General features: G+C 35.6%; 1 protein-coding gene across 1 annotated transcript in view; it reads right to left on the reverse strand.

Annotated features, from left to right (window-relative positions):
- The window catches only part of LOC138698376 (E3 ubiquitin-protein ligase sina-like), a 40,561-nt gene extending 35,288 nt beyond the window's left edge, over window positions 1–5,273 (reverse strand). Inside the window, exon 1 of the mRNA XM_069824249.1 lies at window positions 5,149–5,273. The gene's annotated coding sequence lies outside the window, so the exon portion shown is untranslated. The remainder of the gene's footprint in view (window positions 1–5,148) is intronic.
- Between the last annotated feature and the right edge of the window lie 9,257 nt (window positions 5,274–14,530).

Genomic DNA, 14,530 nt, shown 5'->3' on the forward strand with positions numbered 1-14,530 from the left:
GATTATAAGTGCAGAGCTCTAGCCACAAGATTGTAAAAACATTCCCTGAAAATCTTGTTCAGATATCTGTGACAGTTATTTTTAGTAACGTGCACTCAACTTCATGCATTTAACATTGTCGAGATAGGCAGTGCCTTCTTACCTTAATATTCTGGCTGTTATTAATGTAGAATCGTACTAATGACTTCTAAGAAAATACAAAATATTATGTGTTACAAAACGAGTGCTTTTAGCATACAATCTTGGTAAAACAGATGACAAATCAAACAAATGACGATCGTTCAAGCACTTTGCGTATTGAAATCGTTTTGAATGTGATCAAGATTATCATTGCCAGTGCTTTAGTATTAGATCTAGTACTTTATGGATATTTATTACACTAGTACTCTGTCTTTGAAATGAAAAATACTGAAGGAGCATATATGTTTCCAAATTTAACCACATTTGCCAAGGCAACGCTGTGTCTCCTATATTTTTCTGCATCAACAGAGGGGTATGTTTTCTGCTGTTTCCATAAAAATAAATTGAGAACAAACTCCAAACCCCCCATGATGAATGAACTCCTCCTACCTAAAGAAAAGGTAAATATTCGTATGCCCAAATTTTTCATATTTTCGAAGAATTTATTTCTTTAGTAAAATAATCCAACGGTTAGTTGAAGACCAAGTTGTGAAAATAAATATAATATATGACGTATGTAATAGAGGGGGCAAGAAACTTACCACCCTACCCCATTATCTACTGGTTTAGTTGCCTCATGAGTGATATTTTATTGGTGTCGCTTAATGAGGTCCTAACCTGTCTTTGGTCAGTTGAATAAAGAACAATTTAAAGAACAATCAAATTCGAAGTGATATAATATTTGATTAATATTCTTTCAAGTCTACTTTAAAATTAAATTTTATCAAACTGCTAACTCAGCAAAAGTAAATATAGTGCAAGATGAGGCTAAACTAGCGCTGAAGTGGTTCCCTTCATACTCCACTTATGAAAATTATGATAATATAAAATCTGTATGTATAATATTACTCAATAAATCTGTCTGTCTGTCTGTCTGTCTATCTGTCTATCTATCTATCTATCTATCTATCTATCTATCTATCTATCTATCTATCTATCTATCTATCTATCTATCTATCTATCTATCTATCTATCTATCTATCTATCTATCTATCTATCTATCTATCTATCTATCTATCTATCTATCTATCTATCTATCTATCTACCTACCTACCTACCTACCTACCTACCTACCTACCTACCTACCTACCTACCTACCTACCTACCTACCTACCTACCTACCTATCTATCTATCTATCTATCTATCTATCTATCTATCTATCTATCTATCTATGTCTGTCTGTCTATACACATTGCAACTAAACCAGGAGATAATGGGTAGGGTAGCCAGTTTCTTACCCTCCTCCACTGCATACGTCATAGATTATATTTATTTTCACAACTTGGTCTTCAACTATCCTTAAATTATTTTACCAAAGAAATTAATACATATATCTGACAGGTTAGGTTTGGTTAGTTTAGGCTTTTGTTATGCCTTGCATTTACGATCAACTGTATCTCCACAACAAATTCCTTATAAATTCAACGATTTTCACTTCCTAAATCAACGGAACTACCTCAAAACTAGTTTCACTGAGTTGTGTTTGTTAAAACTACGATCTTCAATTTGTGATGTGCTCAGCTAAATTACTTCCCAACACGGACGCTTCTTCGCTATCTAATGCATTAATTATTCTCCTGATTGTATTATAATTCTCAGCGTAATATGAAGCAGCATTTAACTTTGAACCACAAATTTTGAACTTCGGAGAATAGGAACTGCAGGTGCCATTTCCGCAAGTTTAAATGTTCTGGAAGGGCCTTTACGAATTTTATTTTCACGTCAACCTACCTGTATGATTTACAAATAACTTCAACCACTCTATAAAATCGGTGAATAAGGCAGGTTACATGAAACATTTTTCTGTAAAGCTGGTAAGTCCTGATTATTACAACATATTAAGCCTAGATTTACGCAATCCACAAATATGCATAATTTATCCGGACTTTTCATGCACATTTACAGTAAGTAAAAATGCTGCTTCATGAGCAAAAATCGTCATATAGGCTAGGTACGCTTAGAAAAAACTTAACATAGTATCGTACATTCTTATTATGACCTAGTTGACCTACTTTTACTCGAAAATTCTTTGTCTGGTGGCAACCCTGAATGCGATACGCATTTCCATGCAACTCAATCTGTATTCATTAAGATTCGATCCCACTTTTCAGGTGTATCGACCTTGAGACCGTTTTGAATCCCCGTTTTCATTAAGGTTTCAATTACTACGTTTTCATGGAATATTTAAATCGATTTGAATACGATTACTGTATTGAAACTTCCATGAAAAGGAGGATTCGAAACGATATAAGTCTCAAGGTCGATACACCTAAAAAGTGGGATCGGATCGCATTCAATACGGATTCAGTTGTATGAAAACTGGTGTCGTATTCAAGACGATCTCAATACACTAAGCGAGTGAAAGATCATTTGTTTGAAGTGTCAGCTCTTTTACCAATAGCAGGGCAATATTTATGTTGAAAAGGCGTGTTGTAACACATAATATTTCGTGTTTTCCTAAAAGCCGATATCACCATTTCTCATTAACAGCCAGAATGTTAAGTTTTCATGCGCCTCATTTGGAAAACGCAACATTGTTTATAGCTAAGGCCTACAGAGTTACCAACATGCTAACATGTCGACATGTTAACCAACTTTCGAAACTTCAGGTTCCGTATTCAATTCGTTTTCAATAAGTATCGAAAATTGCATGAAAACAGGGATCGGTGGGATAGTATTCAGTGGAGATGGAATAACTGTTTTTTTTAAGAAGCAGTTTCGACTGTACTGTTTTATGAACGAAACTGTTCCAAAATAACAGTTTCATAAGAATATGTTTACAACGTCAGTGCCAACTGTTCCAACTTCTCATCTGCTTCAGGAACATGTTTCAAAGCTCTTGAATCGTCTTAGATCAGCTGTTCATTGTATTATGACAACAAAAGTCAGTCATTATTCGTATGTTACTGTTAAAGAGTATAGTAAATAACTACAATTAAAAATGAATCGATTTTAGTAAAAATAACGCATATAACCCTAGGAGAGTTTAATAACGATAAGACATTATCCGATACCGGTAATATTTTTTTCGCGGTATATTAATTAACACGATGTCAGGGCACCATAAACATATTCTCCATCAATGGGCAGCTAATAATTATTAATATCGGATTTATTAGGGAATTTGATTCGTACAAATAAATTGCGCCGTACTACATACTGTTGCACGAAGGCCGTGTGGAAAATCTATATTATATCTACTTTCGATTGGAGGTCAATGATATCGCTACATGTGGCCTTTGCAGATAGCAAAGAGGAGGGAAGCTGTTTAGAAATTGAATTGTTTATCTCTTGGAACCTTGTGAAACGTTGAAGTGATCACTGGAGCAGTGTAACACTCGTTGGAACAGGTTATTTCACGAAACTGTTTCGTACTGAAACAGTTTCAGTTGTGAAACAGTTTCAAAAAACTGTTCCAACTATTTTTACCCATCTCTAGTATTCAGTACGTTAAATGTATTCATATCGATTTGAATACTCCTTGAAAACTTAGTAGTAAATAAAGTATGCGTATTCAAGTCGATTTGAATATCCCATGAAAATATAGTAAATAAGGTATGCGTATTCAAATCGATTTGAATATCCCATGAAAATATAGTAAATAAGGTATGCGACTCCAGGAAAACATAGTAACTGCTATATAGCAGGCCACTGTCAGACTCTCTTTCCTGTCGTTTGCACTGAACTGAACACTGGAACCGGGGTTGCCAGATTGGTATAACTAAAAGTAGCGAAAGCTCGCTGGAAAAGTAGCCAACATTCAGAAAAAGTAGCCCAATATAAATGGCAAATTTATATTTCCCGGATTATATATATATTTAACTGAATCGGAATGTTTTTTTTTTTCAAGTCTCTTTTATGAGCACTAATTTGAACTTTATAAACTTTACAATCTGCTTTATCGCTGTCGTCTTTCACAGCCTGAAGCCAGTTTGAGAATGAAGTACCATATAACCACTGCCTATTAAACGTTTTGGTATACTTCTCCCACTTTCCCATTTTCAGCATTTACAGAACGAAATAATAAATATTTCCATTTTCAATATAATCACAAAACAAAATAAATGTATAAAAAAGTTATTCACTATCACAATTTAAAAATGTTACTGTATGTCACTTCTATTACAAACACAGTTCTCTTAAAATTATTTCACTATAGGACTCAGAATTGAATAATTAGCCTAAATTATAATTAGGATACAAAAAAGTAAAAAAAATAATTCTCTAATATAACTTAAAAACTGTATATCACTTTTACAAAAGATCCTAGTTCCTAATTTAAGATTATTGTAATAAACTACATCGGCATTCACAAAAATACTAACGCTTGAATTGGAGGAAAAACAGCAACTGATTATTATGTGCCTGCAGGCTGCACTTCGCCACTGCATTTCTGCTGGCACTGGTCATGGTAAAACGAGAAAATCCCCTTACTCTGGATTGGTCATGTGACATGTACAATAAATATATATTTCGCATACGTACGTCGTTTCTCGTGGTTAAGGTGGTGGTGGTGGAATAAAGCGAGACGTACACTGTAACAGGTTTTTTTCACGGAGAGGAAGACTGTTACTACACCTATTATTATTATTATTATTATTATTATTATTATTATTAATTTTCCACAAATTCAAATCAGAAAAAAATAGCCCAAAAATAGCCCCGAAAATTTTTGAGTAGCCCAAAAAGTCGCAAGTAGCCCAATGGTAAAAATCAATAGCCAATTAAAATTTTAAGTAGCCCAATTGGCTACTTGTGGCCTAATCTGGCAACCCTGACTGGAACTGTGCGGCGGGCGAGTAAGTACGGGACGACCTTGGTACACCAAGCACACTGATGCAATGAGCCAGACAGTTGGATAACATATGAAATAGTGTCTCACGGTGCACGGTTTCATAATCTCTTATCTGTCTATAATGTGTGTAGAACTGAATGTTTTTAACTGTTAAAACGTACAATTTACTTACCTGTAAGAATGTCAAAAACTAGTAGAATAGCTTCCTGATGTGGACAAGCTGAACTCACACTCCTAACGCGTGAAATAACAGACTCATTGACCTTCACTGTGGCTCGACGCTCGATCGCCGGAATTCCCCGCTCATACTTCCTACCCCACTCCTCCCCACAAAAGGCACACGCATATAAGCCAGTGTCTCAAACTAAGGAAAGAAGTAACCAAGGTACATGTTTCTGAATGTGATACAGTGAATAAGACATTTTGATGATCAGCAGAGCCCGGAATTCCTTTGCAAATGCATGTTTTTATATAAGTTTGTTACACTCTACAAAGTTTGTACATATTCTTTATATGACTTATCGTTATCGAGTCCACAGCTGTGGAGTAACGGTTAGCGCGTCTGGCCGGAAACCAGGTGGCCCGGGTTCGAATCCCGGTCGGGGCAAGTTACCTGGTTGAGGTTTTTTCCGGGGTTTTCCCTCAACCCAATACGAGCAAATGCTGGGTAAATTTTGGTGCTGGACCCCGGAATCATTTCACTGGCATTATCACCTTCGTATCATTCAGACGCTAAATAACCTAGATGTTGATACAGCGTCGTAAAATAACCCAATAAAATAAAAAAGAAATCGTTATCTATTCCAAATAAACGTTCTTTATGTTTTGGCCTTTTTTGGAATTAAATTAATGCATAATACACATTTTAAATATTTTTGATTCAATAACACATTAATATTGCATATTATGTCATTTTTCTGCCTTTAGAGGAAACTTGTATAAAAGTTGAGAGAGTTTTGTGATAGTTAAAGAAACAAAAGTGTAAATAAAAACGTGTGAAGTGTAATAAGTGAACTAGAGGAGAACTCTGACTTAGGCCCAGTTGTACCAACACGGAATAAAGTCCTGTTAAAATTAATTCCATGGTTACGCGAGAAATTTGTCGTACGAACTCGGAATAGTGCGTTTATTCGGACGTTATCTCCCGAATAAGCTATTCCATGCTTTCAGTCGCCGTTAAATCGTTATCTAGAGAATAAAATATAAAATGGCAGCAGCATTAGACGTCAATAATTCCGATAGTGATGATGAATTATTATATAATGTATTTTTGAGAATGCGGAAACAAAAGAAAATAAGGCATAGACCTGACCTATTAAATGAATATGATGATATGATGATATGTTTGTGGAAGAAGATTCTTCATGTGATGAAAGAAGAGAGATGTTTTGCATGCCATTGTCACTAGATATCGGTTCCTGTTCTACACTTGCACATTTCTTTGCTTGTAAAGCGGGATGTAAGGGAGATTTCAGCATTTATGGAATATATTTACTCCACAGTTCACCTACTCCTGTACTGTTTGTTTCAACTTCAGGACCAGTGTCGTCACGGACATTCGCAACGTTAATAGCAGTCTCTGCTTCTGAGGCAGATTCTGATGTCACTTCTATTGGCTCATCTACACTAATCTCTTCCAAGACGAAACCACTATTTAATTCACTTGCCATGAAAGTAGCATCGGAATCATATATGCTGTCGTGTTCTTCCGCAGAGAGTTTGATCATTTCAAGTACTTTTTCAAATAAGGTATTTGTTTTAACTGTATCTGCAGGACCTCCGCCCGTCTGGAGCCTATAGGCCCCTATATTTGCTGCATATTTCCTTGCCTCTTTCTTTATTGAATCGTACTTCTGACGAAGCTGTTCTGCATTTCTGTAGGTAGTTGTCTGAGCATTAAATAACCTAGCGATAGACTCCCGTGCTCTTACCTTTTGATTTGAGATTATGGCATCGATCTTTTTGTTTTCCTGCACGTTCCGATAATCAGTCACCATCTCAACTAGCTTAAGTGTATCTTCAGTATTATAGTTTTGATTTACTCATTCCTTTATAATAAATTCCGTAGACAAAATAGTGTAAACAATTACTGCACTTCACAAAACAAACACCATCTAAAGTGTTGCCAACCTCTGTTCCAATTCGGCTAACTGTGGAATAGGTAACCTTGGAATAAACGAACGTCATACAACACGGTAGTCCATTTATTCTATAGTTAGGCTATTCCATGAAGATTTATTCCGCGATCGTACAACTGGGCCTTAGTCTGTGGTATTGGATGCGGTAAAAAATGTGAGGATTAAATGAATTAGTGTAACTGAAGTGGAACTGTGAATAAGATAGAGGAATAAGTAGTGAAGTGTTAATGAGAAGATGAATATAATAAATCAGTGAGAAGAACAGCAATAAAGGTAGTGAGGCTAATAAGAGAAAGAATATGGGAAGTAGAGGAGGTAGAAAGTGAGTATAAGTAATGAGAGTGAACCGTAAAAGTTATCCAATAAAGTGAAAAAGTGATAAGTGAATTGAACAAGTAATAGCAAGGAAGTATTACAAACATTAGAACATTGGAACAATAAACGAGACAAATAATATAATACGGTGATGTAGATGAGAAAGTAGACAAGTTAGTGAATACTAGTCAGAGATAAAAAGGTTTTTAAGATAAACAGAAAAGTAGGAATAACAGTAATTGAAAGATGACAATGATAGTAGTAGAGATGGATGAGTAGATGTAGACGAGAATGTTTGTAAATAAGAGAAAGGTATTGCATAGTATTCGGGAATGGGATTGAGGAAAGATAGAGAAGGTGAAGAGTTGAAAATTCTGTATGTTAGAAAGGATGGAGGAAGAAATAGAAATAGGGTTTAACTTTATGTAATTGGAAGATATGGGGAGATGTAGATGATAGGAGAAATATATTAGGATATGTGATTGAATGTAATCAAGGGCAGTGGTGGACCGTATGCAGAAATGTGAGGGAAACCACTACCTGAAAGCCGTATGATGATAATACATATGAATATATTGTGTTAACTTGCATAATAGTGCCTTTTATGAATGTATCTTCAAATAATCTGGTATTTTCGCGTTATTTGTCTACTGAGAAGAGAAAAAATAAAAGAAAGCTACCGGTAATATGGTTTGGTGGCATCATACCTGACAACTAATCTTTGGATTTTCCACTAAATCATCCCTTTGTTATACTGGAACTTTCAACCCCCAACTGTCGCTCGTTTCAAGCTGAAGGTCAAAATACTGAAAGAAAGGTAGGCAGAAGCAGCGTGAAATTCAGTTTGTGTCGAATTTTGAAGCGTTGTTATGGTTCCTTTTTAGAACTGCAAGAAGAGATTTCGTGTCAAAATGGGAAAGGAATTTCTGAAAATGGATGTTAATGTTATGTTTTATTTAACGACGCTCGCAACCGCAGAGGTTATATCAGCGTCGCCGGATGTGCTGGAATTTTGTCCCGCAGGAGTTCTTTTACATGCCAGTAAATCTACTACATAAGCCTGTCGCATTTAAGCACACTTATATGCCATCGACCTGGCCGGGATCGAACCCGCAACCTTGGGCATAGAAGGCCAGCCTGAAAATGGAAGGTGATATAGTTTATTGTGATTGTTGTAGTAAAGACATTAGTACGTTTGTATTTTGGGGCTCGCGATAAAGATTAAGGCATAACGCTGCAAAGTTGATAGGTCGCAGGTTCGATTCCCGAAGGGTTCATAGTCATGCGGAAATGCAAAAGACTAACAATTCGATCTTATTTGTCCCAAATTTTTTCGCTTAAGAATGCACCTACCACTTCTTGTGACGTAGGAAGATAATTTTCTGTGTTAAAGAACATTCTTCAGACAAAAACATGAGCTTAAGTGACGAAAGTCTGGGAAATTCGTTGTAATACGTTGTTTCAAAATGCAATAAATAAAAATGTAACATAATGTACAACTCAATTTCGATAGTGCATATTTTAATGTTCTATTTTTCGCTTCATTGTGCACGTTTTCTCATATGATAGTGCATGAATGCTTGCATGTTTTAAGATTTGATAGTGCTCTTCATGATGATGATCAGTGACAGGTTAGGTTTGCGAATTAATCATTTTATTGCAACAGTTGGTATAATTATGGAACAGTATATCACCAAATACATAAAATTAGTCTAGAAATTTCCATAAGTGTGCAGTTTGAAGGAAATTTTAGGAATTTCATGAAGTAAAAAAGAAAATTCCATTGGTAGAAGTTGTGTTAATGTACGAGTTATTTGTAACCAAAACTTTAAAAATTTAATTATTTCAAAAAACAAATTTTCTACGTTTACAACGACAAGTATTCATTTTTTTCTCAGTGGTTAAAGCTAGAGTGATGAAACTTGACATACTTATTCATTAATATCGCTGTTGTGAAATGGAGCATTAGATTTTCTGTATTCAGCATAGTTTTATTGCTAGAGAATTATACGTAAAGCAATATTATTTTTATTAATGTTTCAACATTGAAGGAGTTCACACCTGTGGAGTAACGGTCAGCGCATCTGGCCGCGAAACCAGGTGGCCCGGGTTCGAATCCCTGTCGGGGCAAGTTACCTGGTTGAGGTTTTTTCCGGGGTTTTCCCTCAACCCAATACGAGCAAATGCTGGGTAACTTTCGGTGCTGGACCCCGTACTCATTTCACCGGCATTACCACCTTCATATCATTCAGACGCTAAATAACCTAGATGTTGATACAGCGTCGTAAAATAACCCAATAAAATAAAAAATAAAACATTGAAGGAATTATATATGTGTACACACACAAATTAACAAATTAGAGTAGGGCATTACTAATGCTCCATTGCACAATATGCAGTGTTACTTGTAAGAAAAAGTTATATTAAACAAAATATTTTTTTAGAAACAAGATTTTTGCTAAAGAAAAAAAAAAGTTTAATTTTTTAAAAACTGTTTATGAGAAAATACTGAAATTTATACTTCAATAAATACATATTCAGGAAAAGTTTCAACTCTCTAGCTAAAAAACTCGTGGATTTTAGACTTTAGTATAAACAGTGCCATCGTTTTAGGCGCGTGTCTTTGAGTAAAAAGCCAGTCAGTGAGCATTTTTTGCCCGTGCATCTGAGAACGGTACCACGCAACACGTCACGTCACGTCACGTCAGCAATCTGCCCACTGGGTCAAAGGCAAGACACTCGCACTTCGCGTTTCTAGGGTGTGTCCTTGAGTTCACTGTCCAGTCAGTGGCATCTGTTGCCACTTCGGCTGTGAGTGGTACCACCTCCTAAACAGATGTGACGTCAGCAATCTGGCAATCACAGTTGTCAGCTTTCTCCCCCACAGATTGTGGCAAAGATAAGATACTCGCTCTCAACGTTCTCATTACTTATTTCACACTCCAGAAACGGTGACACTGGCTGTAGCGCATCGCCGTAAACGAGTTTCTACCATTAATTTTTCTGCCTACTTAATTTGTCCTCTTTTCGCAACTTCGTGGACTTTTCATCGTTCAAAACAATATTAACTGTTAGAAGGTGTAATCTTTTGCCAGGAAATATACAAAAGTTACTTGTGTTGTATTATAACCTAGATCATATTTGTAACAGATATGTCGGGCTTATAGGCTTTGAGGTTAACAACTTTTGTCAGGTTTACTACGCTGCCATCTAGTTGTTACATAGGGAGTCACGTCATCATTCCCATTTGAATTGCATTAGCGACTGCGCTGCCATCTCGTGTTCGTTTACGGCGGACGGGTGGCGATCCTGGCGGTTGTTCTCTTCAAAGTGCTGCCGATTTTAACGTAGCGAGGAGTTATCTGTTACATATATGATCTAGGATTATAACCAGTATTTAATCCAGCTATCTATCAGCGTATTACGAATCTCACCGGATCGGTGGACAACAATAACGTCACGGTGCAGCGAAATAGGAACAAAACTGTTGGAAGGTTCGATGGCTGTCATGGCGACTGTACAAGTTGTTGTCTGTGTTACGCTAGCAAGATTTTGCGAAATTTCCGTACTGTCATCTCATTCAAAGAAAAGAGAACATAAACAATTTATTTCTTGAACCGGTAGTAATAACTAGTCTGTTAACATGTTAGCTCATAAGCCATTAATATATTGTTTCTACGTTGTGCTCATTACAAGCAATACAGCAGAACACACCGCCATGACACAACAGTGCACGATGTCATTCGTCTGCTAATTCCCGCCCTATACAAGAACAATCAGATTCACTGATGGCGGCTGATGGAGACTGTCAGCACCTCTGCAAGCTGATGGCACCGGTGCGACACCTGTGGAGCATGAGTGATGTCATCGTTGGAATTCGGAACACCGTGATGCCATCAGATTGCTCAGCGCTGAGATTCTGAATACGCTCTATGTAAGGACTTTTTTTTTCTCTTCATTGTAGAACATTTGAATTAGCGCCTACCTAGTTGTTTCTTGCATTCAAGTAAGTATTTTATGACGCTAGAAAACTGTTTAACTAATCATATTTATTTTAGTTTAATTGGTATTATATTATAAATACAGAGAAAACTATTAATTTCTAAAGTCTTATTTTGTAAATAATGATTTAAATCTGCTTCGAATGGTTTAGGAACAAAGATATTTTAGCAATGAAATATTTGTGCCATGATTTCATATCCAAAATAAATTTCTTACTTTGGCGAAATTTTCTTCATAGTGTACCGATCTCTGTTGATAAGGCTATGTAATGTTAAGATGAAATGACAAGTCCGATAGCGTAGGCAAACCTTCTATGATGGATCAGTATCCATCAGAATGCCGCATTGGAGTTAAATCGCTCGCTTGAACTCGGTCGAGTGTCGCACCCTTGAGTGAGATACGATCGGTCGTGATACGCTCGTAATAAATAGCACAGTACAAGGTCATCTCACCGAAATGTCTTATCTTGTATGCAAGGCAACAGATAAGATACACATATGTTTTGCTCACACGGTAAAAAGAAGGCATTATTTTCTGCGTTTATGACAAACGTTTAATGGAACAGTCAATGGAACGTACCAAAACAGTAACATGAAGTTATAAATAAAATAGTATGAAAAACTTCGATATACAGTTATTATTGCTAATTAATAATTATTCAATATTTGATTTACCACATATATGTATAATATGTTAGGTCCATACATAGTGTTCCACCTATATACAGCGACAATGTAGAAACGTTTTACAAAACATTATTGATATAGCAGTAGATTAATAACAATATTAGTACAGAGATAACGTCACAGAAAATATAATAAAACGAATAATCATGCTGCACACTGTTACAGACACAAAGATTGATACACTAATTATTAGAGATTATTATTATTATTATTATTATTATTATTATTATTACTAGAAAACTTGATACAGTTCTTGCATTATCGTGATTGTGTTCTCAGTTTATAATAATTACATTTACATCCAACAACATCTATCAGATGTGGCAAAAACAAAATCACTCCTGTGGGGGGGGAGGGAACATTTACCTACAACATTTATGTTACATTTTAAAGCAAGTTTTGTAGTTGTACTATGGAGAGGTTAGTTAAACACTGCAAAGTTTTGAAATGATAAACATCTATGATGTTACTACAAAGTTAATCACTGTAACAAGAACGAATGTCTAACGCTCGGCTTATACCGTTCGAGGATTTATCGCTCGTGACAATTTTACCCATCATGCATGTGCGCTGCCCTCCGATTATGCTATGAACTACTTTTATTTTTTTATTATCCAATTTAATAAACCCTATTTCACCCTGAGGTATATTAGGGTTATAGTTGGCATCAAAATACATATTTTATAAGCAATAAACATTAATAAAATTATAATACAAAATTGTGGTCAAGGTTACAATTCACATGAATTATGTACAAGAATGCACCATAATGAAAGAATGGATCGTTTCATAAAGCCTCAAGGCATGTCTCTATATTTATATCTAATGGTTATAGGAAGATATATATATATATATATATATATATATATATATATATATATATATATAAAATAGCTATTAAACTTGTTATTTTAGAAGCAATAAATAGCTATACTAAGAGATGGCTTAAAATTTATGAATTAAATACATTATTTAGTAACAACAATTGGCAATAATCAAGTATTACAAGAAGTGGCTCAAAATTAGAAATCAATTGCCTATTTAAAATAAAAATTAAAACCAATAGTACAATTATAGTATGCGAAATTGAAGACTTACAGTTTCATTATAGTTGATTAGAACTAATACGATTTTTTTTCCCCGGAATAATTTAACAATTTACAGTTTCACGAATATTCTATTCAAGAAGGACATGAAATACTTATATGGTTTAGAGTTGGTAAGTATATTGGTTAACGGTTTGGTAAATGTATAATTTAAAGTGTTCAGTAACAACTCAAGCTCGTATCTTTCACGGCAAAAGACTGGACAATCATATAATACATGTCTGACATCTTGAGATTCCTCCCCACAAATGCAAGTTGCATCGTCTTTAATATGGAATCTATTTAAGTATTCCCCGAATTTTCCATGCCCAGTCCAAAACTGTGTCAGTACGAAATTTGGCGTTATTACTTTACATTTATTACGATCATAGACCGTTGGAAAATATAGCTCTTTTGTAAGAATTCCCTTATCACTATCGACCCATCTTTCGTTCCATTCTTGCATATGATGTTCTCTGGCTACTTTATTGATATAGGATATCGGACATAAATTGTACGACAGTGGCACATCAGAGTTGGCTGCCATATTTGCCAATTCATCGGCTCTCTCATTTCCAACTATCCCAGTATGCCCTCTGACCCATGTTATACAAATATGGACGACACTTTTCATTATTAAAGTTCTTATCTCTGAGGCTATAATGTTGGTGTTATATTTATCATTAATTTATAATATGAACTACTTGGCGCTCGAGCGAAAACGTCCGATGCAGACCTCTGATACTGAGGATGATCAGTTTTAACCACGACCAGCTGGTGATGATATGAAGTAGCGTCAAACAGTGGATATCACTGTCTTCAAGTTAATATCGCCATTCATTACATTTTTGTTAATTTCCTCCCCATTGAGACACATTAATTTGTTAGATTTAAATAAGTCCTTAAACGTTTCAGTGTAACTACCGACGGGTATACATTTCGTAACAGCCGCTTCTCCATTCCGATCACGAAGTATGCAAGAAACTTTGAATTTGGAAGCCTCACTTCTTGGACCAACAATTTTCACCCCAATGTAAGCTTTTCCTTCGATTCTCCTAATTGCAGTAAAAAAATATTTTCCTGAAAAGAATATTACACCTATACCCGGCCTGGTGTGTTCACACCACGTATCGCTTATGTTAAAGCGTGCATGTCTTTCTCGAATGTGTGATCTTAATTGATCCCAAGTCCCCACCCAGTCGCAATTAAATGATTCATGTATCTTCAGAAATGGACATTTGTGTTTTCCCAGTGGGCAGATTTCTTCGTGCTCCAATATCAGATCACGGTACATAATCTCTATGCAGCCTTCCTTCTTATTGCGACAA

Source organism: Periplaneta americana, chromosome 4, assembly GCF_040183065.1.
Source record: "Periplaneta americana isolate PAMFEO1 chromosome 4, P.americana_PAMFEO1_priV1, whole genome shotgun sequence".
NCBI lineage: Eukaryota > Metazoa > Arthropoda > Insecta > Blattodea > Blattidae > Periplaneta > Periplaneta americana.